The following is a 26,807-nucleotide window of genomic DNA, read 5'->3' on the forward strand; positions in this document are numbered from 1 at the left end:
TGATAATATTGTAACTGCTGCTTCTTCTTCGTCTTCTTCTTTCAGCTGCTCCCTTTAGGAGCCAGCACAGCACTGTCACCCCATCCCGACTATCGTCTCCTCTGTCACGCCAACCATCTGCATGTTCCCCTTCAACACATCCATTAACCTTCTCCGTGGGCTTCCTCTTTTCAGCTCTACCAAATTTCATGAAACAGAGCAGTGGTGCATCTTTCTTGGTCATAGTGATACTAGTCAAAGTCAGTTTGATTCAAGAATTGAATGCCTCAATTAAAAATCAGCCATACAAAGGCTTTAGTTGGGATACATGCTTATTTATACTGATGCAGAGGATTTTAAGAAGAATATGTATTTGCAGCAGAGCACACACTGTTTTTGAACTTTATCCTGCTATTTTCCACAGTACAGTAGATTAGCGATAATGCTGGGTTTGCTTATGATTGCATACGTATACACACAGTCAGAGAACCTGGTGACCAGCATGTGTCCACATCCCTTCAAAACTTATATACGCACATGTACAGCTAACACCACCTCACTGATTTTGTTTCACTGCTGTGCTCAGCTGCTTCTTGTCTTTTTAGTCTCTTCTGATCCCTTGATTGTAATTCAGCGGTGGAGGTGAAGGGCAGATGGAGGCGATGGGAAGATCTGCAGTGAGGAGAAAACAGAGGGAGAGGTTTCCTCAAGTGAAAGGCGTGATTAACAGCGAGGTTGAAGGTGACTCTGAGAAAAAAAGAAAAAGAGAGTGTAAGGATTTGTGCGTCAGTGGAAGTGAAAGTGCAAAAGAGAAAAGCAGAGGAGGGAGGTGATGTGTCGACAAGACGTTCGCTGCTGTTAACATCATGTTTTTGTGTCTGCGTGAGAACACAGTGAGGACAAAAGCCACGGAAAGAGTTCAAAGCTCAGCCTGTCATTATGCAGATGTCAGGCTTTATTGTTTTCTTTTTGTGAGCTTTTATGGAGAAATGTTAAGTCTCTCATCTCAACCACTAATCTACAAAATTAATTACACAGATTTACAGCACTGTGGTGCAATAGTCACAAACTGCCTTTCAGTCAGGACCACTTCAGTCCAAACAACATTGTTCCACCTTTCCACAGTTAAGGCCGGGCATGCAAATTAACCTTAAGTTCAGTGCACCTTTTTCCTTTTAGTTCACCCTGAGGTCGGCAGGGACTGGCAGTGACTTGCTATTGTCTGCTATTGTCTTTACAGTCAAAAGCACCTGTTAGTCCGGGCCTAACTTCCTACAAGGTGACCGCATGTTTCACATCATGACCATCTCACGTGGAGTAGCATGGACACCCATGTGGTAACTCAAGAACAAGCCAATGTAGGTTTTTCAAATTCCTCCCATAGGTGTTATCTACCAAGAATCTCAGATGAGTTTCAATCCAGGAGTTTTGTAATTTCAGAAAATCTTGTGATTACAATAACTCAAACAAGGCAATGTAGGCTTTGTAAATTCATCCCATAGGTCAATCTACCAGGTCTACCAGGTCAGCTTTTAGAAAAAACACCTTGTGCTTTTCAAATTTATGCTATCCGGTCGTAAAGTCTGACGTCACTAGCCGTGTCTGGGCCTAAACTCCGCTGCAGGTCCATATATCAAACGATCACTATGGCATTACTGAGAGTTGAAAAACTGTCTAAAGTCTTTCATCTTTAATAAAATGATCAGTGTTCTGCTCTACCAGGTGTAACAATTGAGTTTAACATCCAGGCATCCATGAAAACGGAATTTATGACATTTAACGGAGTTAGAAGTTAGCAGGAAGTTAGCTCGCTAGCTTCTATCTAAATACATAATAGCATGTCCTGACTACGGGGTTTTGGAAACAAATTCAAACGTACAGCTCTGTTATCACTTCCAACATAAATGAAGACAGAAAGCTAAACAGCAGTGACGTTTGTAGGGTTACTGAAGTTTGGCTAGCTGGTATATAACGATGTGCTACGTGACCGCTAGCGACACAGCTATGTTAGCATAATATAAACAAGCTAACTTTTTTTCCACTCGATAAAAGTTAACGTGAGTGTTCTTGGTGGTCAGGAACAAATGTAATCGCATGGCAGGATACTGTAAACGGACCAAACTTCAGCCAGGAGAATAACTGAGATAATCCATCCACAATACGAGGTTAGTCATTCATATACTGCTGCATGGGCTGGGCTGTAGTTACATCCTAAGGTTTTAAAAACTGAGCTTAAATAAAGGATTAGCGGTAATAAAAGCCGAGGGAGGTCAACCGTTATCACTGACTGTTTTAGGAGCTTTTTGAGATTAAATAGAATAAAATACAAAACATTAAACATGTTAACAACACAAAAGCCATTTTAAACGCAGACTACTTTAGGCCCGGAAGTAGGATTCGTCACGTCATCACTTAACGACCGGATAGGTGCTGTTAGAGTGTTAGAGGCTGTTATAAATGCTAATACTGATAGATCAATAAATAGCCAGTATTGGGTGATAATATTGGCCTTCAACAAATCACTCAGGCTCTCTAAAATGATATAGACTGAACCATCAAAACTGCAATCTGCTCTTTTCAAGCATGAGTTTGGCTCCTGGCTAAAACTGAACAAACGTTATGCTCAGTTTGTCTTGATTAAGAATATGAGCATGTCTGAAACTGTTTATCCAATCATCTCCGCATTCATTACTTTTATGGCATTTGGGAAAGTCTTATAAAGTGAGACAAAACTGCCAAATGCAACATCTAATAGGAGTTTTTTTTTTTTAAGTCAAATAAAATGATCTATGGAATATGTTCGGTGACAGCACACGACTGTAAAATGTTGCTGCAAAGCTCTGCATAGCACCTACAGACTACCAACACACAACCATGCTGGGAGTTTAATAGAGCACTTAATCACTCGGATTCTTGGTCAAACAGCCTTTGCAGAGCTGTCAGATGTATCTGCTGCTTGAACTCCGGGACGCACCGATGTGAGCGCAGATCTGAGCAGCTGTTAATCGCTGAGTCTTCGTCTTCCTTTCCTTGGGCAGTCATCCCGAGTCAATTTAGATTTTTTTCACAGGGTTTGAACTTGAGCTGAACTTCAAAAAACTTTAAATGTTATTGAAATCTTCAGCAGTTTTCTTATATTCTTATACACAGAGCTAAATCCATTCGCCACTGTGTGTTTACATTGGACTCAGAAAAGATGCTGAGCATAAAGAACTCAGAATAAGCAGGGAGTAAAAACCCATCTATAACTCACACACCTGTGATCAGCAAATGAAATCTACTTCAACTGACAGGACGTGCCTTGGGGTTTTCCCCTTGTCAGCAAGAATTAGGGTTTTGTCATGAACAGCCAAGGACCAGACAAGACAAGCAAACTTATTTTTGGAAGATGAATTATCTTATTACAGAAACATCCATGAGTGAGATGTAACCAAAAGACTGGACTGTTAATGTAAGGTAGTCTTGACTTCATCATTCGATGTGTGGCAGTACTAAATGTGTTTGCATAATTCAAACAAATTCATGTAAAAAGTAAAATGTATTCATACGATTTGTGATTGAAACACACCATCACTATGATGGCAGCGTAACCTGAAGCCAGGTGATGCGTATCATTTGGGAAACCAAATAGTGGGTATAAAAACACAAAGCCAAATACGCAGTTGAGGATTGTGTCACTGTAACTGTGAACTGTGTTTTTGTCCTACGATGAATTAGTTCATTCTGCGTGTCCTCATTCGTGGGGCGTCACTTCGTACAGCTTTGCTGCTAATGTGGCTAATTTACAGACAAGGTGTCCTTAAGCATTTGTGCTTTGATGCACCGAGTTATGGCATAACTAAGAGTGATGTGATACTCACAATGCATCATTGTCAGGGTAACTATTATTCAATTCAATTCAATTTTATTTATACAGCGCCAAATCACAACAACAGTCGCTTCAAGGTGCTTTATATTGTAAGGCAGACCCTACAATAATACATACAGAGAAAAACCCAACAATCATATGACCCCCTATGAGCAAGCACTTTGGCGACAGTGGGAAGGAAAAACTCCCTTTTAACAGGAAGAAACCTCCAGCAGAACCAGGCTCAGGGAGGGGCGGGGCCATCTGCTGCGACCAGTTGGGGTGAGAGAAGGAAGACAGGATAAAGACATGCTGTGGAAGAGCAACACGTTCTCACTCCCAAAGCGTAACATTTTACGCTAGGTGACAAATCGTCAACATATTACGTTTTCGGCTACCCACCACATTCCTAAATGACGACCTCGGAAAAATGAGGAAATATGAGAACCGTATGGACTCAATCTACACATGTTCGCTCTTTTTCTTCAAATCACTTAGAAACACGCTATTTAACATCATTTAAGTCCTGGTTAAGGTGAGGAAAAAGGTTATGGTTAGGGCTAGGGATAAGGTTAGGTTTAGGGCTGGAATACAGGGCTGGAACGTTGATTACCGCGGGAGCATCATTGCACCGGATTTCAGCCATAACCCGCCGTGTACCATAAGAACGCCGAAAGTCTCCTTTCGCGTTCCTCAGGAACGCCGCGGGACGTGACAAAACGTCGCCATGTTACGCCTCGGGAGTGAGAACGGGCTGGGAAGAGAGCCAGAGATTAATAACAAGTATGATTCAATGCAGAGAGGTCTATTAACACAGCGTGAGTGAGAAAGGTGACTCGCTCTCCCTCCCATTCTACTTTTAAATATCTAGTAAGCCTGCAGTGTGAGAGGGAAGTGCTCTAATGGGGTAATATGGTACTACAAGGTCATTAAGATAAGATGGGGCCTGATTATTTAAGACCTTGTATGTGAGGAGCAGGATTTTGAATTCAATTCTGGATTTAACAGGAAGCCAATGAAGGGAAGTGAATACAGGAGAAATATGCTCTCTATTTCTAGTCCCTGTCAGGACTCTTGCTGCAGCATTTTGGATTCACTGAAGGCTTTTCAGCGAGTTTTTAGGACATCCTGATAAAAATGAATTACAGTAGAAGTAATAAATGCATGAACTATGAAGGAGAATATTTTAACCTATTGTACGCAGTGCTAAACCTAAGTGAGACATCCATGATGCCTAAGCCTAGAACCCAGAAGAAAAATCTTCTGGGAAAAATGTCAATGTTCACATTTTGGACAGAGAAGACAGATGGTTTGAAAGAGGAGTGAAAGAAGCCATCTATGTCCACTGTGATCGACCATCTTTGAACAGAGGTGGTGGTTTAAGACACCAACTATCTACCATCTATAAATAAGACGCTTTAACACTCACTCACATCCTGGGCCATTTGACCTCAGTAAATCCCATAATAGGGTGGGGCTAGGTTTCACAATGGGTTCACCTGTAACCTTAGCTTATTGTGAACCACACCCATTTTCACACCTTGGCTCGTGTGATTAGGTAGAGGGTCAATAGGGGGTCCATGACCCTATTGGGACTCTCCACCACTGAAGAAGCTTCTCAGAACTTAAAGAAGTCCAGACGCTTTTCTTTCCAAGCTCCTTAGACTACGATTAAAGCGACAAGCCAAGAGATCACAGAAAAACACACTAGAGAAGAGCTGGGCTACACTAACTGAAAAGAGTAGAACAATCCAGCGAAGGCCAGTACTCCACGAGGCCTTAAATACTGCCTGGAGTAATCAGCTGGGATGAACAACAGGTGAGTAAGTTGTGGGTGTTGAATCCAGGGGGATACAGAACCTTCAGGCACCGCCGTGGTGGAGAAGGTAAGCACAACCACCAGAGCAGCATCCAAAAGAGCGTGACAATTAGAGCCTCAGACTAAAGTGCTATATCTGGTTAATGCAAACATATCTAACTTCAGCCAAGTTAAACTGCGCTGATGAAAACATATTCCTAACAAATGCACAGAAGCAAGAGAAATGCTGTTTCACAGTGTTTGCAAGAAGGATTCAGACATTTCATCAAGAAATTAGACTGAAGGCTTTTTAGGGTTTTTTATTTAAGCAAACCTAAAGCTATTTTCATTTGGTTTCATAACTATAATATTATAATAACAGTGAAAAAAATGTATTAATGAACCTCAGTCTTCACCTGCACTCTCGTGTTAGTCATTACACATCTACACTAATTATTTCTGGTCGAAGGTGGAAAATAATGAATACCAAACAATGCAAATGAGTAAATAATTGATTTTCAGAAGCAAATAAAAAATAAATAATTGCTCTTGTGAAGCCTCACAGGCAGAGAGGTAGCAAAGGGCATCGTTTTTCACTTTACAAATAAATAAAGATTCTTCACTGATCTTTGTGCTCATCAAAAGAAAACCAAATGCTAAATTTGCATTTGAATTGCCAAGATTATAAATGCCTTTTGTTTGCTTGCTATTAATAAACGAAGTTGTTCTTTTTCAAAGCGTGACTGCAGCAGACTGAGGGACTGATGTTGTGTAACAGCCCACTCATGTATTCAGTGAAAACACCGGCTATTCACTAAAGTCATTCTGTGAAGCTGAGTGATCAGCCACAAATTGCTTTGCCTCACATAAACCCAGTTAAGAAGGAATTATGAGGTTTGCTTAATTAATTAGTTCTGCGATTTTATCCTCACATAAATCACAAGTAAAGACAAACACGAGGTGCTTACGATAACAGCATTCAAAATTTATAATCCTTTATTGAAGATCCATCAAGTGATCGCCTAATGGGTGACATTACACAGTGCTGTGATGACTTTTGCCAAGCGCGTGACCTCAAAACCTCAAACATGTCATTCTGGTAGTCGTAAATCAAACCTGCAGACTTTTTGGAGCTGTTTTCTTCCTCCTAACTGCTTCAGCTCAAATGTATCCTCAGTATTCTTTCATGTTTACAACAGCTGTCCTGCTACGTGATCCAAATTCTGCTGACTATCAGTAAAATTAATACAAAAACAACCCCCTGACTAGGGATGCAATGATACCAGTTTTTTCAAACCGATACGATACCGATACTTGGATCTGAGTACTTGCCGATACCGAGTACAAAAACCGATACTTCTACCACACACACGCACACACACAAATGCAATGAATTGGAAGACAGGTTTTATTTTATTCTCTGCCGATAAAAAAATAAAATCTTAATAAAAATGACCACAAAAAAATTTCAAGTGAAAAATAAGCACTTCTGTTGCGGAGTCTCCACATTGTAATTTTACAAAATATCACTGAACTATTGGCACTGTCCCGAGCTTTCAGAATAATAAATAAGCACTTCTGTTTATTTATTATATTTCATATCGCAGCTCGAGTATGCTGAGAAGACGGTGCAATCCTATGTTTTCCACAACCGGCATTGGCTGGTCATCCAGAGCGATAAAATGAGTCGAGTCTCTGTTATTTTAACTGCCCGTGGATTTTCTCTTGACATTTTTCTTCGCTTTTCCAAAACCTGAGTTAAAGTTGGCTGTTCCACACTGCTGACATTTTGTTTAGCCTAGCTACAGCAGCCTCCAGTTTCTCTTTTTTTCTGGAGCCGCCAGTCTCACTCGCCTAACCCTGTGCCTGTTTAGCGTGGGATGTCCCCCTTGTGACCAATCTAAAAAAACTACAACAGAAATGACAAGCCACCCTCTGATTAATGAAATAAGTTGGTATCGGTTCATGGTATCGGTTAACTTTTACGAGTATGAGTACACACACATTTTACAGTATTGTCCCCGATACCCGATACCAGTATCGGTATCGGTGCATCCCTACCCCTGACATTACCCGTTTAGATACCTTGATAAAACTGAGGGAGAATACATTTCATTGAAGCTGCTGGGGTGGCTGTGGCTACGGAGATAGAGCAGGTCATCTGCTAATTAGAAAGTTGGTAGTTCCATCCCTGGTTCGCTGTGCTGTCCTTGGGTAAGATCCTGAACCCCAAGTTGCACCTGGTCGGATTTACAAATCAATGCACAGTTCAAATTCAGCAAATGCACTGGTGATCTACTGAGAATGCTCTAACTGATAACCAACACACAGCCGGTTCATTCCAATAATGACCAGCAGCGTTCTCGCACCAGCAAACACAAACTAGTGGGACAAAAACAAGCAGACCAGATGAGTAACACACTAAAAATAATATTGTGTAAGTGTAGATTTCTTGCTGGAAACAGCATGGCAATTCAGAACCATGAGAAGCAGCTGAAGGGGAATCAATACAAGGGAAAACTCTTGTGTGGGCCTCTAGGCTGAGACAGCCGCAAAGCCGTGAGCCAGACGAGAGCTGGAGTGTGACAAACCATTCCTCTATAATCTGTGTAGCAGCTGAATTATATGATGTGAAGAAGAATGTAAAATCTTTTTTAACTGGAAGATTCTTAAGTTAATTACATTTTTGTGCCACGTGTCTATCCATCGCCCTTTTTTCAGGCTGCAGGTATTTATTAAAGTCAATATTGCCCCTTTCATTTAACGATTCAGGTGTTAATCTAAACCACTTGAGGTCTGCCAGTCACATTAATAGCTGCATTGCAGCAGACACTTTAATATGGCGTGCTCCAACAGAATATGCCTCAGCCTTGTAAGTATGCCACGTTACATTTAGTTCAATTCTGCCCTGTTTCATCTAAAAGAGAAAGAAATAAACACTAACATTAACTGATGGTCCTGCTCTGTATTTACAGGTTTTCTGCATTAGTCTGTAGTTTCATGATTGCTAAGTCAGGCAAATTCACAAATAAGCAGATGCACATTTATTTTCGTCCTTGAGATCAGTGTTGGGCGCGTGACTCTAGTCTGTCAGGATTTTTATGTTCCCTCTTCTTGCAGTAAAACCATTATCCCTCCTGTGATTTACTTTATGTGGAAGCTGATACTGTTATTATGCCTCTCAGCTGCTCACACCTGTACTTGCTTACAGACACCTCTACTGACTGGAGTAATCTCATGTGTGTATAAAACTGATTACAACAGTCTAATGTGAGTTAGTGTGTCTCAGTCTGTATGCGTCCACTAGTGCACTATGAGTACTACACTATGTTCAATATTTAAGGTATGGTTGGTATTCTGTTTGTAGTCTGTTTATATTTTGGTTAATTTTCTTGGTTTTGTATTACTCAGTTAGCATCTTCTGTGACTCCCCAGTCGTGTCCCTATATCTGCCCAGTCTGTTTGTGTTCTGTCTATGTAATGATCCGGTTACCCATTTCGTTTTGTCAAGTTTCAGATTCCAATTACTTCCTGTTTTATTTTGATAGTCTCTCATCCTGTCCTATTAGTTGGATTTAGTTCAGCTGTGCGCTTTTCCCCAGGTGTATCTACTTGTCCCTAATCCCCTCTTATGTACTTAAACCTTCAGTTTGCTCGTGTCTTTGTTGTGTCCTCTCTCATCTCTCACTGCTCCTCTAATGGTGTGGCTTCTTCTAATTTTATCTTTCAGTCAGTTTGCCAAAAAAATAACACCATCTGTTGCCAGCAAATAAAATCTGTGTTTTAAGCTTATTTCCGCTCTCATGAGTCTGGCTTTGGGGTCCAACGGGAATTTTAAAAAATAAATGCAAGCAATCATGGAGGGTAACCCATGAAGAAGAACAGCAGACATGTTTACAAAAAGGGAAGATAGTCCTATCTGTAGATTAGAGCATAAGGGTAAAACAGGTGTTCAGGTCCAGGCAGGCTTGGGTTTGGTATCTCCTTTCTTCTTCTGTCCATAGAAGGAAAAATGTCCAGGGCTGGCATTTCCTTGCCGGCCCACCTTGGGCTAAGTCTCTGTCACTTGGGCTTTTCTTCCCACATTTGCTGCAGTTCTCTGCCAGTGTCATCATGGTGGTAATCAGGCCCACTTTTTGCCCTCTAACCTTGTTTTTCATCTGCCTCTCAATTGCCTGCTTCAAGTCTGACCTCAAAACCTGTTTACCTGGATCCCTGCTCACTGAGGGGTTTTGCAAACACCACCAGTCACCTGAACCTGATCATCTCAGTCAGTTCCTGCACCTGCAAAGAAAAGTACTTACCAGTTACTCACCTAGCTGTTCACTCTTTCTGACTCTCATCCGCATACTTTAGATATTCACCTGCCTGCCAGTGACCCCTCCAGAGCTCCTGTTTCAGAAAAGAAACTGTTCTCAATAATTACAATATTTCATTGAACTCACCTTGGCTACTCCTAACTCTCCTCCCCGTCTCCCCTCTCTGACAGTGATGCCAGGAACGCTTCAGTGTCCCACTGGGGAGCTGGAGGAGGTGGCTGTGGAGAGAGGGTCTGGTCATCTCCATTTAAACTGCTGACCCCACAACCCAGACCCAGATAAGTGGGAGAAAACAGATGGATGGACTTTTGGGACTGATCCTCTGTATAAAAGCTACAAATACAGGACATGCAATGCATAAATTACAGTAAGAAAAAGGTGTGCAGAACACAGATTTTATGTCTGTGAAGGTTCTCAGTCATCCAGGTCATCGTAGTCTAAGCAGCTTGGAAAGAAAAGCGTCCGGACTTCTTTAAGTCCAGACGCTTTTCTTTCCAAGCTACTTAGAACACAGATTTTAAGACTTACCAAAAGCTTCAACAAATCAATGAACAAAAGAGATCATCAGCACAGATTCAGAGGCAAATCTGAACGTATTTACACACAAAAATGATGTAAAAACTCTATCATTATGTTAATGAGGGCAGGAAGGCTCCTGGAAGGTTTGTAATTTGCATTTAGAAGTAGGAGAGAAAAAAAACTTAACGCTACCCAAGATTAATAAGCACTGCAAAATGCCCCTGAAAATCAGATTAATAGCTCGACGCTATTTAATTTCAGGCCAGAGCTCAAATTCAAAAACTGATTAAATTCTGCAATTAAGTACGCTGGACCCGAACCTGTGAACACTCCCACCAGAGCTGTCTGCCACTGTGTTTCACTGCTTCAGCTTCAGAGAGCGCTGAATAAAAATCTGCTGCTTCTGGCTCGTCACGGGCTTTCTGAACATCAACTCGCTTGTCAAACAAAAGCTAAGCTCAGCATTTGTGATGGCTGAGTGATGTGTGCATCCAGAAAACGTCCATCTGGCAGTGGATTTCTCGTCCACGTGTTTGTCTCCGGAGAGTTACTGCAGCTGAGTAATTTAACTGGGAACAGCTACAATGCAGAAACTCAAAACACAAAACAAACAAAAACATATTTTAAACAATATGAAGTTTGCAAAACTTGATCTATTTAATTTCTCTGAGCATGCAGGTTCACTGTGTGCATTCGTTGCTGCTTTCCTCCAGAATGCACCGCTGTGAATGTGTCCTCTAGCTCGCGCTGAACAAATCTGTAGGACTGCCTTATTTAATCTGTGCAATACTGTCAAAATACAAGCATCCTGTCTCAGAGTGATGCTACAAAAAAGTAATGCATTTGTTATTTGTAGGCTGGACTGTTGTAATTCCTTATTACCATAAGTACTAACAGGGACTAGAAAGAGGGATTATGCATTTTAGCTTCTCTTAACTGGCTCCCCGTTGAATTATTCTGCTTACATACAACATCCGATGATCAGGACCTGTCTTATTTTAAAGCCCTATTAGTATTGTATCACGCCGACCGTGCACATCGCTTTAGACTGCAGGCTTACTCGTGATTCCTTGAGTCTCTAAAAGTAAAATGGCAAAGCCTTCAGCCGTAAGCTTCCTGGGAGCTCCCAGTTTGGGTGGAGGAGACAGACACTCTGTTCTTTTTTGACAAAGCTTTTAGTGAAGGCAGAGGTTAATAAATACTAGTGATTAAATGCAGATAAACACATAGTAAGTGAAAAAGGGGTGAGAAGGAGAAACACGCAGTGAATCATGGGAATCCCCCAGCAACCTAAGTCTACTGCATGGTAACTAAGGAAGGATTCAGGGTCAGCTGATCCAGCCCTATATGCCTATATTGTCAAAAAGCAAAGATTTCAGCCTAATCTTAAAAACAGAGCGTGTGTGTTTCCGAATACATACTTGGAGCTGGTTTCACAGAAGAGGGGCCTACCTCCTCACCACTCATCCTAAACACAGGTACGCCACAGGGTTGTGTGCTTAACCCCCTCCTATATTCCCTGTTCACACACGACTGTGTTGCTAAACAAGAGTCCAACATCATCATCAAGTTTGCTGATGACACAACCATCATAGGCCTCATCAGAGGCAATGATGAGATGGCCTATAGAGAGGAGGTGATGGCGCTGTACGAGTGGTGCCTGGAAAAGAACCTGACTCTCAACATCAGCAAAACTAGAGAGATGATAGCGGACTACCGGAAACGACCAGTCAGGGAACACCAGCCCATCCACATCAATGGTGTCAAGGTCGAAAGGGTCAGCAGCATCAAGTTCCTTGGAGTCAACATCACCGAGGACTTCTCCTGGACCCTTCACACCACAGACACTGCTATCAGGAAAGCTCGCCAGCGGCTTTACTTCCCGAGGAGGCTGAGGAAGTTTAGCATGAACGCCAACATCACCTCCAATTTTTACAGGTGTGCAATTGAGAGCTTGCTGACGAGCTGCATCACAGTTTGGTACGGAAGCTGCTCTGCCAGCAGCCGTAAATCACTACAGAGGGTGGTGAAGGCAGCAGAGCACGAGGCTTCCTGCCATTCAGGACATTTATCTCCAGCGATGCCTCCGTAAAGCACACAGCATCATCAAGGACCACAGCCACCCAGCACATCAGCTGTTCTCCTTGTTACCATCTGGCAGACGTTACAGGAGTCTGTCTGCTCGGACTACAAGACTTAAAAACAGTTTTTACCACCAAGCCATACGACACCTCAACCACAACACTTAAACACACACACACAGTCCACAGGACGCACTCAGAAGCTACCCTGCAGCTTCACAAGTACTCTGTTTAATCTGCACTGGTCACTTCACTTTATTGTCATTGATATTTATATTTAAAAGTGCAATACTGTAATTTTCTGCTGCTCATTCCTGTGCAATATCCATCTACCCTCCCGTCATATTTCTTTTCAAGATTTTCTTATTTAATCACTAGTGTACATATATTTATATTTATAGATACATATATATTTAGTCATCTTTTCTCTTTTACCATGTCTCTCTAATATTTAGCTCCTTACTATTTTTATATTTTTATATTTTATTATATTTTATTATATTTTCTCCTACTGTATCATGCTGCTGGGTGACTGCTGCTCGTCAAACACATTTCATTGCAATGTTGACCCTGTGCTAACTTGTATATGACAAATAAAACTGAAAACTGAAAGCTGAAGGCTCTGCCTCCCATTCTACTTTTAAATATCCTGGGAACCACAAGTAATCCAGCAGTCTGAGAGTGAATCTGTTAGAATTATGCAGTACTATGAGGCCTTTAAGATCACGTGATGCCTGATTGTTTGTTGTTTTTATCTGTCTATGCTCCTTTTTTCTGTCTTTTTTCCCACCTCGTAGTTTTTCCTCCCCACTGTTGCCAAGAGCTGCTCAAAAAGGACCATCTGTCAACATCCTCTCTATAATATTACAGGATCTTTACAATATAAATTACCTTGAAATAGCTGTTGTTGAGAATTTGCACCATATAAATAAAACCAAACTGAACTGAACTTCTTAAGTAGTCAGGGATCTCTTCCATATCGAATTCTCTTTTCACTGAAATCAAAGAAAGAGAGGATTTCTTTTTATTTGCTCTGCTGCGGTGAATCTGAAAATGGCCTAAAAAGTAGTCAGACTTTGCATAATGTAGCAGGAATGAAAGTCTAAGTTTTCAGCTTACATAAATCCACAGGATTGTAATAAGTGTGAAACCAGAACGATGCCAAGAGTGGAACAATCAAAACTTGTGCCTGTTTATACGAAAACAGGCTGTAGGGTTGCAGCAGTGAGGGAGGCTCTCTCACTCCACAGTCCACCTGCTGCTAAGTGACGCAGACAGGGCTGCCACACACGCGCGCGCGGGACACACACGCGCTCACCCCTGTAACCCGGCACTTTGCTGATGCAGCAGTACAACAGCCAGTGTGTCTCTCCATCTAAACAGTGTTACTTGAGAGCGGTGCAACATGACAGATAAGCCTCGTCCTTCTCTCCACTTGAAGGGCTGAGACGGCTGCTGATGCACACCGTTATAGATTGACGTGTGGGACCTGACGTCTGTGGCGTTAAACGCATACCAGATGGAGGGAGTCAGCTTTGTGCGTGTGTAAATGTGAGATTGTGTGTGTGTGTTTGTGTGAAAGAGACAGTTGACTTTAAATGCGAGAGAGAGAAAAAGAAATATCGTAGGAGAATGAGAGCAGAAAAAATAGCGCGAGTGTGTGTCTTTGCTGCAGCGTGAGAGATGCCAAACACAACAATGGTGCGCACACATCAGTTCAAACCACAGGAGCCTAAATGATCAGCTGTCACATGTCGTCTTCATCAGCCCCAACTTTCAGCTGAACCTGAGTGTGATTATTAATTAACGAGAACAACCAGCTAAGCATGGAAATTGCTGCAATTATTGTAATTTTCAACATGACGTGGCATAAAGTCATCAAAATCAAATGCTCATTTGGATAATATGTGATGTATATTAGCACGCTGCACTTCTTAGTTTATTCATCTGCGCGGTGGTGGTGACTCACCAGCAGGATTACTTTGTATTACCTGAATTGCCTGAGCTTCTGCTGCCAGAGAGCTTTTTTTGCCTTTACACCTGAGATCAGTCAAAAAGGTGAGATGCTCCACTCTGCTGGAGGATCTAGGAACCAAAATCACCTCTCAGCATAACAACTTACTGAAAAAACATAATAACTTAAAAAACAAAAAACAAAAAAACGTGGTCAGAGCAGTCGTGACGGCAGCCGACCTCACCGGCGCCATCTTGGAAAATCCAACAATAATAATAATAATAATATTTAAATATATACATTATTGACAATATATCAATATTTCATCTTTAAGTGTGTCAGGATATGACTGGCAACAACAGGGAGACATATCGGCGCCTCGTTTTAAGATTTGGCTTGAGATGACTTACTGGTGCACCGCTCGTTCCAGTTCAGTAGCTTTGTGTTTCCTGTCTGTAACTCCTCCATATTTAGAGGTTTAGAGGAAAGAAAACAAAGTATATTGAATTAATCTGTATTCATGTGGCAAAAAATATCACAGCCAAACAGTATGACAGAATTAACTGTCAATAATCCAGTAATTTAAAAAAATAAGGGGGTGTATTATAAAACCAGCTGGTTAGCACATCTGTACAATTAAGTGATTTGTCTTACATGCTGATGTGAAAGTGCAGCTGGTACCTGCAGCTGTTTCACTTGCCAAATACACACGGTGGAAACTGGGGCTTTTCTCCTGGTGATCAGAATAATCGCTGTGAAAGATTTCATCACTAAAGTGCTAAAGGAATTATTAAAAATTTGTTCAGACTACAAACTCATCTCCATCGGACATGTTGGCAAATGTGATTAACAACAGAAAATTCATTTGTGAAGATGAGAAATAATAGAGAGTAATTATGTATCCACTCGCTGCCGCTGCTTCTGTTTGCACGTATCTGATCCACAGATCGTGGCTGATCTCAGGGCAGTCAAAGCAGAGCCAGGAGTAGCTTATCTAACATGCTGGTCTCCTGTCAGCCTCCCATCAAAGACCAGAGGGTTATCCACAATATGCAAACAACCAGAAAAACCATACGCTTCAGAGCTTGACAAGCTGAAGCTTTGCAAGTGGAGCAAAGACACACCCAGGAATCATCTGTGGCTCAAAGTCGAGCTAAATCCAGAAACAATAATCAGCTGTAGCTTCGAGACGACAGTGATTTACACGATGGATGGAAATAGGCAACATGAGATCCTTTAGGACAGAAGACTGTTAGAAATGTAAGGAGAGAGGACACTTTTACTTTGTTGGGCTTTAATTGATGTCTATTTTTAGATGTCTCTGGGGAAGTATTACTTGCAATGGATGGATGGATATCTATAGAGAGAGATCTATGTAGATCTATGTAGGGGGGGTTATCATGAAATCTACCGGCCTGTGGCTTCAACTGGACTGAAATCATCAGCAGACCTCAGTTTGAGTGTGTCACTGCAAACTAAACATCCCTTCTGAGAGAAAGCAAGGCTATTTGAATAGAATAGAATAGACAAGGAAAGCAAAGTGCAAGTTATATACTGGTGGAGTTGTGAATTTAGATACCATAGATATGATGCCAGGTCCAGACTGCAGAAAGCAGCAGTCAGTACTGCCCTTATCTGGCAGCGCAATCAAAAGAAGAACTCGTGCCAACTCAGATGAGCCGTTTTGTGCAGATGATTATTGTGGTGTTCCTTGAAATTTTAGTCCTTTGGTGCAAAAAAAAAGTTTGAAACCACGGGTAAAGCTTTTTTCAGACATGGGATCATCGCTGGTTTCATCCAGTGGTTAAAGTGACATCATTCAGACATGAGTCACGTCTCTTTTAATGTTCCTCGCAGCTTCATTCTAATAACACTAACTTGTGTTATTTTTTATTTTATTTAAATTAAATGACATGTAAATTTGATCTAAACGGAGTGACATGTAGCTGGCACAGGTTTGTTGGTCAGAGCGGTTGGAAGTGCTGCAAAGTCTGCCCAGATGTTGTGAAACAACCTGGAATTTTTTGACATATTACTTTTAACATGCTCCGTATCTGGGTCAAACTAAATCTTCTTTTGGCATGCTAATATGGTAACTGGAACACATCCTCCATGTGCCCTGTTGGCCACACCCCCACAACGATGACATAACTAGCAAGCTTTGTCATAAATATTCTTCCACATAAAAAAAAAATCAGGTCTTTTGAGATAAAAGGAGATTAAAGATTATTTTTTTAAATAAGCAGAGACCCTGGAGTGTATGTTTGAATGCCCACATGCTCACAGAACATGTGGTTTCCCTTTTTCTGTAATTTACAGAAACATGTAATAGTTGCATCGCTTGAAAATGAAACTTTAACAGTCTTCACACCTTTGCTGTGAATCTTCACACAAATGCACTGTCCCTCTCTTTTATTTAAATGAGCCCCACATAACAGGATTCAGCAGGGAAAAAGAAGCGTTCTTGAATTTCATCAGTTACACGACAAAGGCTGTCCTCGTGTCCCTGAATCAAACATTTCATGCTACGTGCAGCCATTTGTAACAGTGCACAGGTTCTCTGAGGTCAGCGAGGGGTAACAAGCAAAGACCATCATGCACAAAATCCAGAATGTCCTCGTTTAGGTGAAGTGGGAAAGCAGCTCCTTTGCCAGTGCACATCAATTTACTTTTTGTATTTATTTTATTTATTTTTGTAGCAGTAATAGTATAAGTAGTGCATTCATCTGCAGATGTCCAGGTATCATTGAAAGGCAGCATACACCCAGGAAAGCTTTTGAGTCCATCACAGTGCAAAAACAGCGAGCCAGACAGCCACACACTCACATCCACACTTAAGGCCGATTTAGATTCAACAGTTAACCTGAAAGGCCCATGTGGTCATTTCTATGGGGAAAACTAACATGGCTGATGACGCCTTCTGCCAGACGCTAATGAAAAGTGGTGAAGGAGAACATGCATCGGTGCACCTGACAACCAGGTTCAAACCCAGAACCCTTTCTTGTTCTTGTTTTCTTCCCTCCTGCTATGCAATTTACAGCCTTTTGGTGACCTTAATCCATCTCTCACTTACTTGTAGCCTACAGTATACTCTATATATAGAAGAATAGCAACAAAGTTGAGTTTAACGCCATCTGTGCTGCAGCACAATAACTTGTGTTTAAAAGAGATTTAAAAATACTTTAACACAAGCAGAGGTGTATTTAGAAGATCAGTTTAAACAGAAAGCCAGATAGTTAAGTTAAATAAAATGAAGGTTAGGTTAAAGTAAAGTGCAAAACAGGACAAATAAATTAAATGAAGGAATAAAAGCAATAGAAGATTAAAACGTGAGTGTGCAAGCTTCTTCAGGTTGTTTTACAAGTAGATGGTCCTGATGCCAAAACCGCAGTCACCTTTAGATCCAAGGTACACTCGCGCTGTCTTCACTTTAAAGCTACAAATAAATGGTAAATGGTAAATGGCCTGCATTTGTATAGCGCTTTTCTAGTCCTTAAGGACCCCAAAGCGCTTTACACTACATTCAGTCATTCACCCATTCACACACACATTCACACACACATTCACACACACATTCACACACACATTCACACATTGGCGATGGCAAGCTACATTGTAGCCACAGCTGCCCTGGGGCGCACTGACAGAGGCGAGGCTGCCGGACACTGGCACCCAGTGTCCATGAGGCTGATGTGTTTTATAACCGCTCAGTAGAAACCCAGTTTAAATCTGAAACGTGAGAGTTAGTGTTTTAGTCCAGACCAGCTGTGGAGAATAATCATGCAGACACTCATATTTACCTCTTGGCATGACTTAAAAATCAAGTGAAAACACATTTCAGATAGGCTCACATTCCTTTTGTGATTTCAACCTTCACGTGTGGGTGTCTTCACATCGCCATGACTTTGTTTGGCAATGCTGGTTCTAGAATTGCTCTCGTGCCATATTTGACTGGCAGTGCCAATGGTTTCCGCTCTGCTAATTTCCAATGTACAATCAAGCCTTTACTTGCATAAATGCATGCGAGCCTATTGCCCAGACACTCACCTAGACCTAACAAACAAAAACAGGGTTTTGATGGTTTTATGTGGATGTGATCTTAGTTCTCAGCCATGAAGCAGCAAGAAGAGAAGAGAAGAGGTAAAACTAGGATACGAATTCTGCAACGCAGCCTGAGGCCAGACCCAGATGGGTTTTGAAAGATTACAGTAAAATCTTAAGATTCACTCTGAAATGAACAAAAAGTTAGGAAGTGGGTGAGGCGATGATGCCACCTCAGCCAAGTTACTCCCTTCAGAGGGAGCCTGAGTAAAGAGACTGTCTTTTCCTTTATGGTAGTGTGTGAATGTGTGTGTGAATGGGTGAATGACTGAATGTTGTGTAAAGTAAAGCGCTATACAAATACAGGTCATTTACCTTTTTTTTTTTTTAGAATGGAGGGAATTATGGAAGTCAAGGCTCCAGAAAATAAGAGGCTCAACTGAACGAATGGTTTATTTAATGCCACTAATTTTGTAGTACATGTTATAAATTAGACGTGTTTTTAAATTTTGAATTCATGTCTTTGAAAGCTGGTTGTCAGTTGGTGGGCATATGAACTGTACAGCTGTGTCACATTTTCTGTGGATAATTCAGCAGCAAAGTGATTCACGCTAACTGGTAAGTGCACTGAGTGACTTTGTTGTGGGCTGAAGTCAAATTAGCTTTGAGAATATCGCGTTACAACCAGCCAGACTAGAGGTGCACGCCGGCCGCCGCAGAGGTCTGAGTGGTTGTTTTGCAGCAGCCTGCTATTGACTGGGCACAGCTTAAGAGTAAACAGTGCACCAAAGCACGGTGTGCAATGTCACAGCAGTTTTCAAATTAGAGGCTGCAGATGGAACATTTAAACAGTTGAATGGGAGGGCTTGCACGCACAGTAAGAATAGCTATGGACGATCATCCATTAATCTTCACCCAGCAGAGGCTAGCCTCCTGATGTAGTTACATTAAAGTTGTAATTTTGAGCTCTATTTTTAGTACAGCTGTGCCCAGAGAGTCCCTGAAAGTCCTTGGCTTGTGTTATCTAATCTGCAGGGAACTTACCTCCCCCTCAGCCTTTACACCTCAGCCTGAGTAAGCTGCACATCTCACAGAAAATCTTATCAACACTGCATCTAAAATGCAGAAAAGTACAGATTTCCAAGCACAGTTTGCTTTGCTATATAGTGTATAGCACATTTAAGCCCAACAGTAGAAGCTCTTTTAGGCTCAAATTAAACCTGTATAGCCGAGTGAAAATCGTGAAAATGCGTGCATGGTTTGTTGCAAATGGACAGAAGTTGCAGCACATAGATACAGTATCTGACTCAATCTAAATACCTGTGAACCCGAAGCATAACTGATCTATGGACTATGCCAAGGTGCTGCAGATGGCACACCAGCATCTTCCATAGCAGCTGTGTGAGCGAGTGAATGAGAAACACACTGTAAATAACTTTGTAGAAGCACAAAGGTTAAATAAGCATAATGCATCTACCAACCATTGTTTCTGTGTTATAAATGAAATTGAGTTGGATGAAGAAAAGAAAAAAAAACACATAAATAAACTGTAATCTGGAATAAAAATCAGATGGAATATTCAGTGTTCCCAGAGCGCTGAATTTTCTATTATCAATAATCTTTATTATTCACCATTCATTACCAGCCATCACTAATGAGCAATAAAACAGCTTTTAGTTTTAGTACTAATTTCTAAAGTATCATCCATGGAATCAGATATTTTTCTGTGTATTACTGACTGAGAGTGAAACTGACAAGAAGCTTTAGCTTTTGTAGCCTAGACAAACACAACAAAGCACATAAATCTGATTCATTTTAGATTATCTCAGAATATTTTAAGTTATACCTTTCTTTTCCAAGAGTCTGGATTAACCACCAGGCACCTATTGAAACTCAATAAAAGGCTAGATTTTAGGGAAAAATAAACTGTATTTTAAAATATTTTATATGTTATATCAAATATATGATAGTCATGGTAACTGGTGGGTGCAGACTTACAGTATCTCTCTGATACAATAGCATTAGCTTTTATGCAGTTTTCTGTGTGTTCATAACTTGAGAAAAACTCCAAACTGAATTATAGATGAAAAACAACTTGCAAAAAATAAGCAAATTTCTGACTTAATTTTAATCCAGTTCCATTCTTTCAGTAACATTTTTCCACTCAAAAGGTCCTTAAAGGATACAAAAGAAAATTCTACTGGAACCAGTCCCTGAGGATTTTATCAGAATGGACCTGGTGGGTTGTATGCTATAGGATTCTTAACCTATATAATTTTAATATATTTAATCTTATAATTTCTACAGAATCATGGAGGAATTTAGTGTGCATCTCATTCTGCCAGATTATCCCTTGGGATTAAGTGGACTAGGTGTTGAAAAGGGGACAAAGATAATTAAAGAATTAGTGTAATTATTTTAAAAAAGAAACAAGCCCACATTCTCATATGTTTTTACATTTTGGAAAGATATAACTACAGAATTTTAAATGTGCACCTTTTAGACTTTTAACAGATTTAATGCTACCCCCTTTTATTTCAATTATGACTTTTCATTATAGAGGTTAAAGGTTGTGAAATTCTATGGGTTAAAATCCGCTTGTTAAAATGGTAAATGGCCTAAGATTCTATTAGAAAATATAAGATTGGTCCAAAACCAAACAGACTCTTGTATTAAAATGTGAGCAAATACTTGTTTCTTTTGCCCACCATTGCTGTTTTTTTTTCCATTTGACATTTTTGTTCTGTTGACAGCCCAAAATAAAAGTCATGTTTCCTTCTCTCTATGTTTTTCTTCTCTTTATTGTTTAAATTCCAGGGAAATATACAGAATGCAAATGTTATATAGGGGAAAAAAGACTGGTCCCAACAAACAGATTTTTATGCCAAAATCTTTGTTTTGTTTTGCTTTGCTTTTTAAAAACTTTTTTAATGGGGGATTGCAGCTTTTATATTGCCTGGTCCTATTTATCTGAAAATGTAAGACTGTTTCCAGAGGCAGAAAAGGACAGAATGTAAGAATATTGCTTGAATTCTTGAATGTCACTAAATCTGAAAGCTGTACTGTACTCTAAAAATAGTGTGACCAGAGCACAAACCCCATTTATAGAGACAAACTGGACTGCAACTGCTCATTAGACGATCTCTGTTTTTGCAGTAGCGATCGTCGTGCGCATGCGCGGCGTCAGTCTCCACTCTCTCTCCCTGCGCTGAGCGCTGACAGGCAGCAGGCTGGCCGGAGACCGTTGGTGCTGCTGCCGTTGTTGTTGCTGCTTCCGCCGCCACCGGCTTCACTCCACGTTGTGAGCTTCCGTCCGGATACAAAGTGACGCCGGAGCGGGACTTAAATTCAGTTAACGGACAGAAACAACAGCAGCAAAGTGTTTTCGGAGGCTTTGGAGTCGCTGACCGGCTGAGCTTTCTCCTCTCCCGTCCTCCTCCTGGTCGTCCGCGGACAGTGGTTTGAGGTAAGTGTCCGCTTTTTGTGACAGTTTTTGGGATGAGCGGTCGGCTGCTGCCCTGTGGGTGCCTGGTTTAACTTCAGACCGGCTTTAGCTCAGCTTCAGGACTCCGTGTTTTGTTTGAACGTGTTTGAACCAACTGCTCGTTCACGAGACGGACAGTTTAACGGGAAGTTTTCCTCGCGCGTGGAGACCCGCGAACCGTCCTGAATGTGGCTTTTAAGAGAAAGCAAACTGTCAGCACTCCTCTACAGGGTATAAACCCTCTCCTGTAGGTAGCGTATGTACTACCTGCTAGTAAATGCCAAATGAAGTTTTCGCTGGCGTTCATTTGTGGCTCTGACCAGCGGAGAAAGAGCACCTGTTTGTTGGAGTATTTGAGGAGGACAGGTAGGCCCGCATAGCGCAGATGCACCTACACCCTGCATGATTTATCACACATTACCCTGCAGGTTTCCACTGAACAGCATCAGTACTTTGCAGCCTTGTTAATGCTGCATGTTTAGTCTGCTGCACTGCCTCATAGTAATGCTGTAAATATCAGGCACTCCATCTGCTAAAGGCTGAAATATGGATCTTTTGGACAAACCGCCTTAATATTCATGCTAATCTCAGAGGCGTGTCGGGGGGGTCATTGGGTGGTACTGGGCCCTCTTAGTGTAACAAACAAAAACCCCACATCAACAGGACAAACTAGGAAGTTTTCAGCAGGTGCGCATTTATTTACCACCCGCATCAGAGGAGAAAACCTTTGCTTTCCATTGAATGTGCTTCCTTGTCAGGAGAACACACTGTTACGTACATGTTGTAGCTGTGCAGTGTCACCAGGGGGCAGTGTCAGAAATGTGTGGACCAGGTCTGTGGGCTACTCAAGCTTGTGTTTATGTGGTTGCTGTGTCTTTTTAGCTATTGCTGTTCAGTGCATGACTGTTTCTCAATACCGAAGTACGCAAGTTTGTACTTGTGTACTTTGCTAGTACTTTGTTCATGCAGGAGTCTGAGCTTCCAGAGGACAGGTGGAATGGCAGTGTATCTGATCACATGACATCTCAGCTCAGCCCACCTCATCTCCATGTTTTTACTCCAATCCATCCATTCTCTTCCGCGTATCCTTTTTAGGGTAGCGGGAGGGCTGGAGGCTATTCCCCGCACCTTGGCTATCTTTTTACTCCCATTCCCCATAATTTCACGGATTAATATTTACGGTGGAAATTGCCCATGATACGCTTAATTACTAGATTTCTTTGAAGAAGAACAATAAGCATAAAAAAGCCATCAAGGTGAAATAATATAGAAAGATTTGGAAAATAGCTTAATTTAGAAAAATTGCAGTAAACACTTGTTGTTGGCTGTAGCTCAGGAGGTGAAGCAGGTCATCTACTAATCGCATGGTTGGTGGTTTGATCCCTGTTTACTCCAAGTTGGCGTGCCAAATATCCTTGGGTAGGATCCTAACCCAAAGTTGCTTTCCGATGCATCCATTGGAATGTGAATGTATGTGAATGTTAGATAGAAAGCACTCACTCAGAAAAAGCATAGAAGAAAGTTTGAATGGGTTAATGAGGTGACTGTTCTTTAGCTCTTAAAACAAGACTAATATGATAGTAGTCAGCACCTCTAGATCTAAAATATAATTTATATGGCACATGTATGCACATGTTACTGAAATAGGAAGTGACTGGTTGTTATATGGCACTTTTCTACTCTGAGCACTCAGAGCAACCTCACTGCTTTTAGTCTTTATGATTATTATTAGTGATTCATATGATCTGTTTCACGCTGTTTATTGAACAAAGACAAACTGTTCAGATGCTAGAATGATTTCATTTTTATTCTAGTAGACTCTCACAACTTACAACAGACAGCTGGCTTTTAGAATAGAGTTGAGTAAATATTAAAAACATAATTTGATCATTTATGGTTTATCGTTTCATAGCTTGACATCTGTCTCCATGAACAGCATAAACATGCTGGCCCAGATGTTTCTGCTTCCAGAGAAAAGGCTCATACTTTCCTCCTGGATTAAAATATTTTTAATGTTCGTTTTAATTCAGGAAAAGCTGCTGTTACAATAAGTACAGAACATTCCTACCTTAGGGAACAAACCAATTTTCTCAGAAACAAGTAAAACACTGAAATAAACGAAACATCAACAGTTAGAAATCATATGAGTGAATTATATCTAGTGCTTAACTTTCACTGAGTGGCGAAAGGGTTTTGAAAATGATGTGCCAGCACTCAGGTTTTCTGCCAGGTATAATGATCCTTGAATGAGTGGTCAGCTGACAGCTAGTGGGGCAGCTGGCATTTAGACCAGCAGAACATCTACAAAAACATCGGAGCACTTTTGCAAGCAGGCAATGTCTTGCTGATAAATCAAACAGATATTTGAAGTTTACAAATCTGCATTCATACCTAAAAACATTTTAAAAGTTTGTTTAATTCATCAAAGACAGTAATATTTTAAATTTTACTTACAGTTTTGGCCGCTGTCCTCCACTATTGCCGCTTTTGAGTTTCAGATGAAATGCATTCTGGGGTACTTGGCTGCACCAAGTACACACAAGTCATGATTAATGTACCCTCGATAGAGTGGGCGGAGCAAGAACACATCTGGGCATTTTCAGCAATTTTGAATTGGAAGTGTACTGGGGTTGCTACTTATTACATTTCATAAGTACAGAACTACACACATTGTGCATATTGAAAAACAGCCCATACCCAAAATAAGATTTGTTCTAGGAGTGTGCGAAAGGGCTCCTTCTTGTTCCGTCTTTTCACAATAAAAGTTCTTGTCATACACTGTGTGACTGGGCTGTGCCATTTCATGTCATCCATGTTTAATTTTTTGGAGTGATTTAAAAGTGGAATATTTCACAATATCATTGCTATCGCAATGCCATGTGTTTACATGTCCAAGTGCACACAACAACAAGACAAGACTCAGAGCTGGAGGCAAATCTCAGCCTCTGATAAAGATTTAGTACCTTCAGCAAACTCCACCAAAGCACAGTGCTTTGGAAGATATTCAAAAAACCGTTCTGCAGCCCAAAAGTAAACAATATGATGGAAATTACTGATATGGTTATGTGGTGGGAAAGCAGCGATTTAAGCAGCTGGTTACAAAGACTTGAACGAAAATAAAACATTCAAGGTAAAAAAACAAAAACAAAAAACATTCTGTTTTATTTTGTGGCAGTGTTTTGCAGCGCTTCTCAAGTTATAAAGTTAAATTACTCTAGTTGTTGTTAGTGTTACAGTTATTTTATACTTTTACATAAAATTTCCTGGGAAAACATTCCTACTACTACCAGCGGTTTGGTCTATAAAATGACAAAGTGGCCTGTCCAACACAAGCATACAATGTACTATAGTGAGTTTTAACGTTTGAATAAAAAATATGTAGGCAATGTGAAGATACATGGATATAAAATAAATCACCAGAGTCCTGCTGCCATAAGAGTAAAAGCAACAAAGATCTTTTTTGTCTCAAAGGACTGATAATAATAAGTCAAATAATTTCATCATGGTTGTTGAGAATAAAGGCTCAGAGCTCTGCAGCCTCTGCAGCTGTAATGAGGATGTTCAGGTTACAAGGACAAGGACTGGGTGAGACTACACTGGCTGTGTAATCATTGCCATCGCCTTGTGGTCATTTGAACACACCCTGGACCATGTTTGTTTAATGAGGAAAAGATTTGACATGCGGAAAAGAGTTTATGTAGCCATTGTTTTTGAAATGTCTCAGTTAGGGAACTTTAGTTTGTTTATATTTTATTTAAAACTGATTTAAAAAATCATTAAAACCACAGGCATTCCTTAGAGAAAATGTCCTCATTTTTTGGAAATCTGATGTGTCATGTTCAAATGCAAAATGAGAATTTTTCCTATTCAGACATTAATATTAATATGTACAATGTACCATTCATGCCTTGTAAATAATTCATTGTGTGTGTTAAATTGTGCCAGGCATCTTATAAATGTTTAATTATTAATTGGAGGATTAATTATTCGTACTATAAATAGCTGCAACTGTGATTGTTGGTGTGTAAAAATGGTTGATGTGCCCGGCGTTTCTGGCGAACCTTGCCATTAACCTTGCCGAGCGTTTATTAATCTTTCTTTCTTTACATCTGCCAAGGTATTTTCCCTCCATTACTTTTTCTACATTTAGAAATTTTTGTTCTATTCACAACCTGAAAAACCATCAAAAAACTCACATTTCTTCTCTCCGCTTTCTGCTGGTCTTTGTTGGCATTTTCATTTTTTTAACTTCTGGGAAAAAGCTGGTTCAATTTTGTAAAAGTTTTATAAATGTGCATATTCACTTCTTTGTAAAACATACCAAAACAATCAATGTCCAGCCTACTGGTGTCCATGCAAAATATTCTTGTAACTACATAAACATTTAAGGTGAGTTTTCTCCAGAGATTGATTGTGCCAAATTGACATAGATGACTGATATACTACAGCTGAATTGCTGAACAAGCAGATGATGCCAGTCGCTGGTTCTTAAAAATTGAGACTCGAGTTCTTTTGTGACACACACTACATGGCTATCTGCTGACTCCAAACACTGGCTCAGTCTGACTGGAAGAGACCTGGGCCATTTGCCAGTGATCATGTCTTAATCACATGTATAATTAGCCTGACAGTTGTTAAGTGTGTGCCCAATTTTAGACAGGATGCTACAAGATCATCATCAAAACAACAGATACCAGTATTGGGAGTATCTTTTGAATCTGTGAGGTTCAGTAGAGTTCTCAGGCAAACAATGCCAAGCAGCACCAAAGCTTTTGACAAAAGACA

At 40.7% G+C, this 26,807-nt stretch overlaps 1 protein-coding gene across 2 annotated transcripts in view; it reads left to right on the forward strand.

Moving 5' to 3' along the window:
• The first annotated feature begins 21,747 nt into the window (after positions 1–21,747).
• Positions 21,748–26,807, forward strand: part of LOC102799146 (spermatid perinuclear RNA-binding protein-like) — a 94,876-nt gene continuing 89,816 nt past the window's right edge. For both annotated transcript variants that reach the window (XM_087849443.1, XM_006797691.2), the window contains exon 1: positions 21,748–22,004. The gene's annotated coding sequence lies outside the window, so the exon portion shown is untranslated. The remainder of the gene's footprint in view (positions 22,005–26,807) is intronic.

Source organism: Neolamprologus brichardi, chromosome 12, assembly GCF_056152115.1.
Source record: "Neolamprologus brichardi isolate AB-2024 chromosome 12, ASM5615211v1, whole genome shotgun sequence".
NCBI classification, from domain to species: domain Eukaryota; kingdom Metazoa; phylum Chordata; class Actinopteri; order Cichliformes; family Cichlidae; genus Neolamprologus; species Neolamprologus brichardi.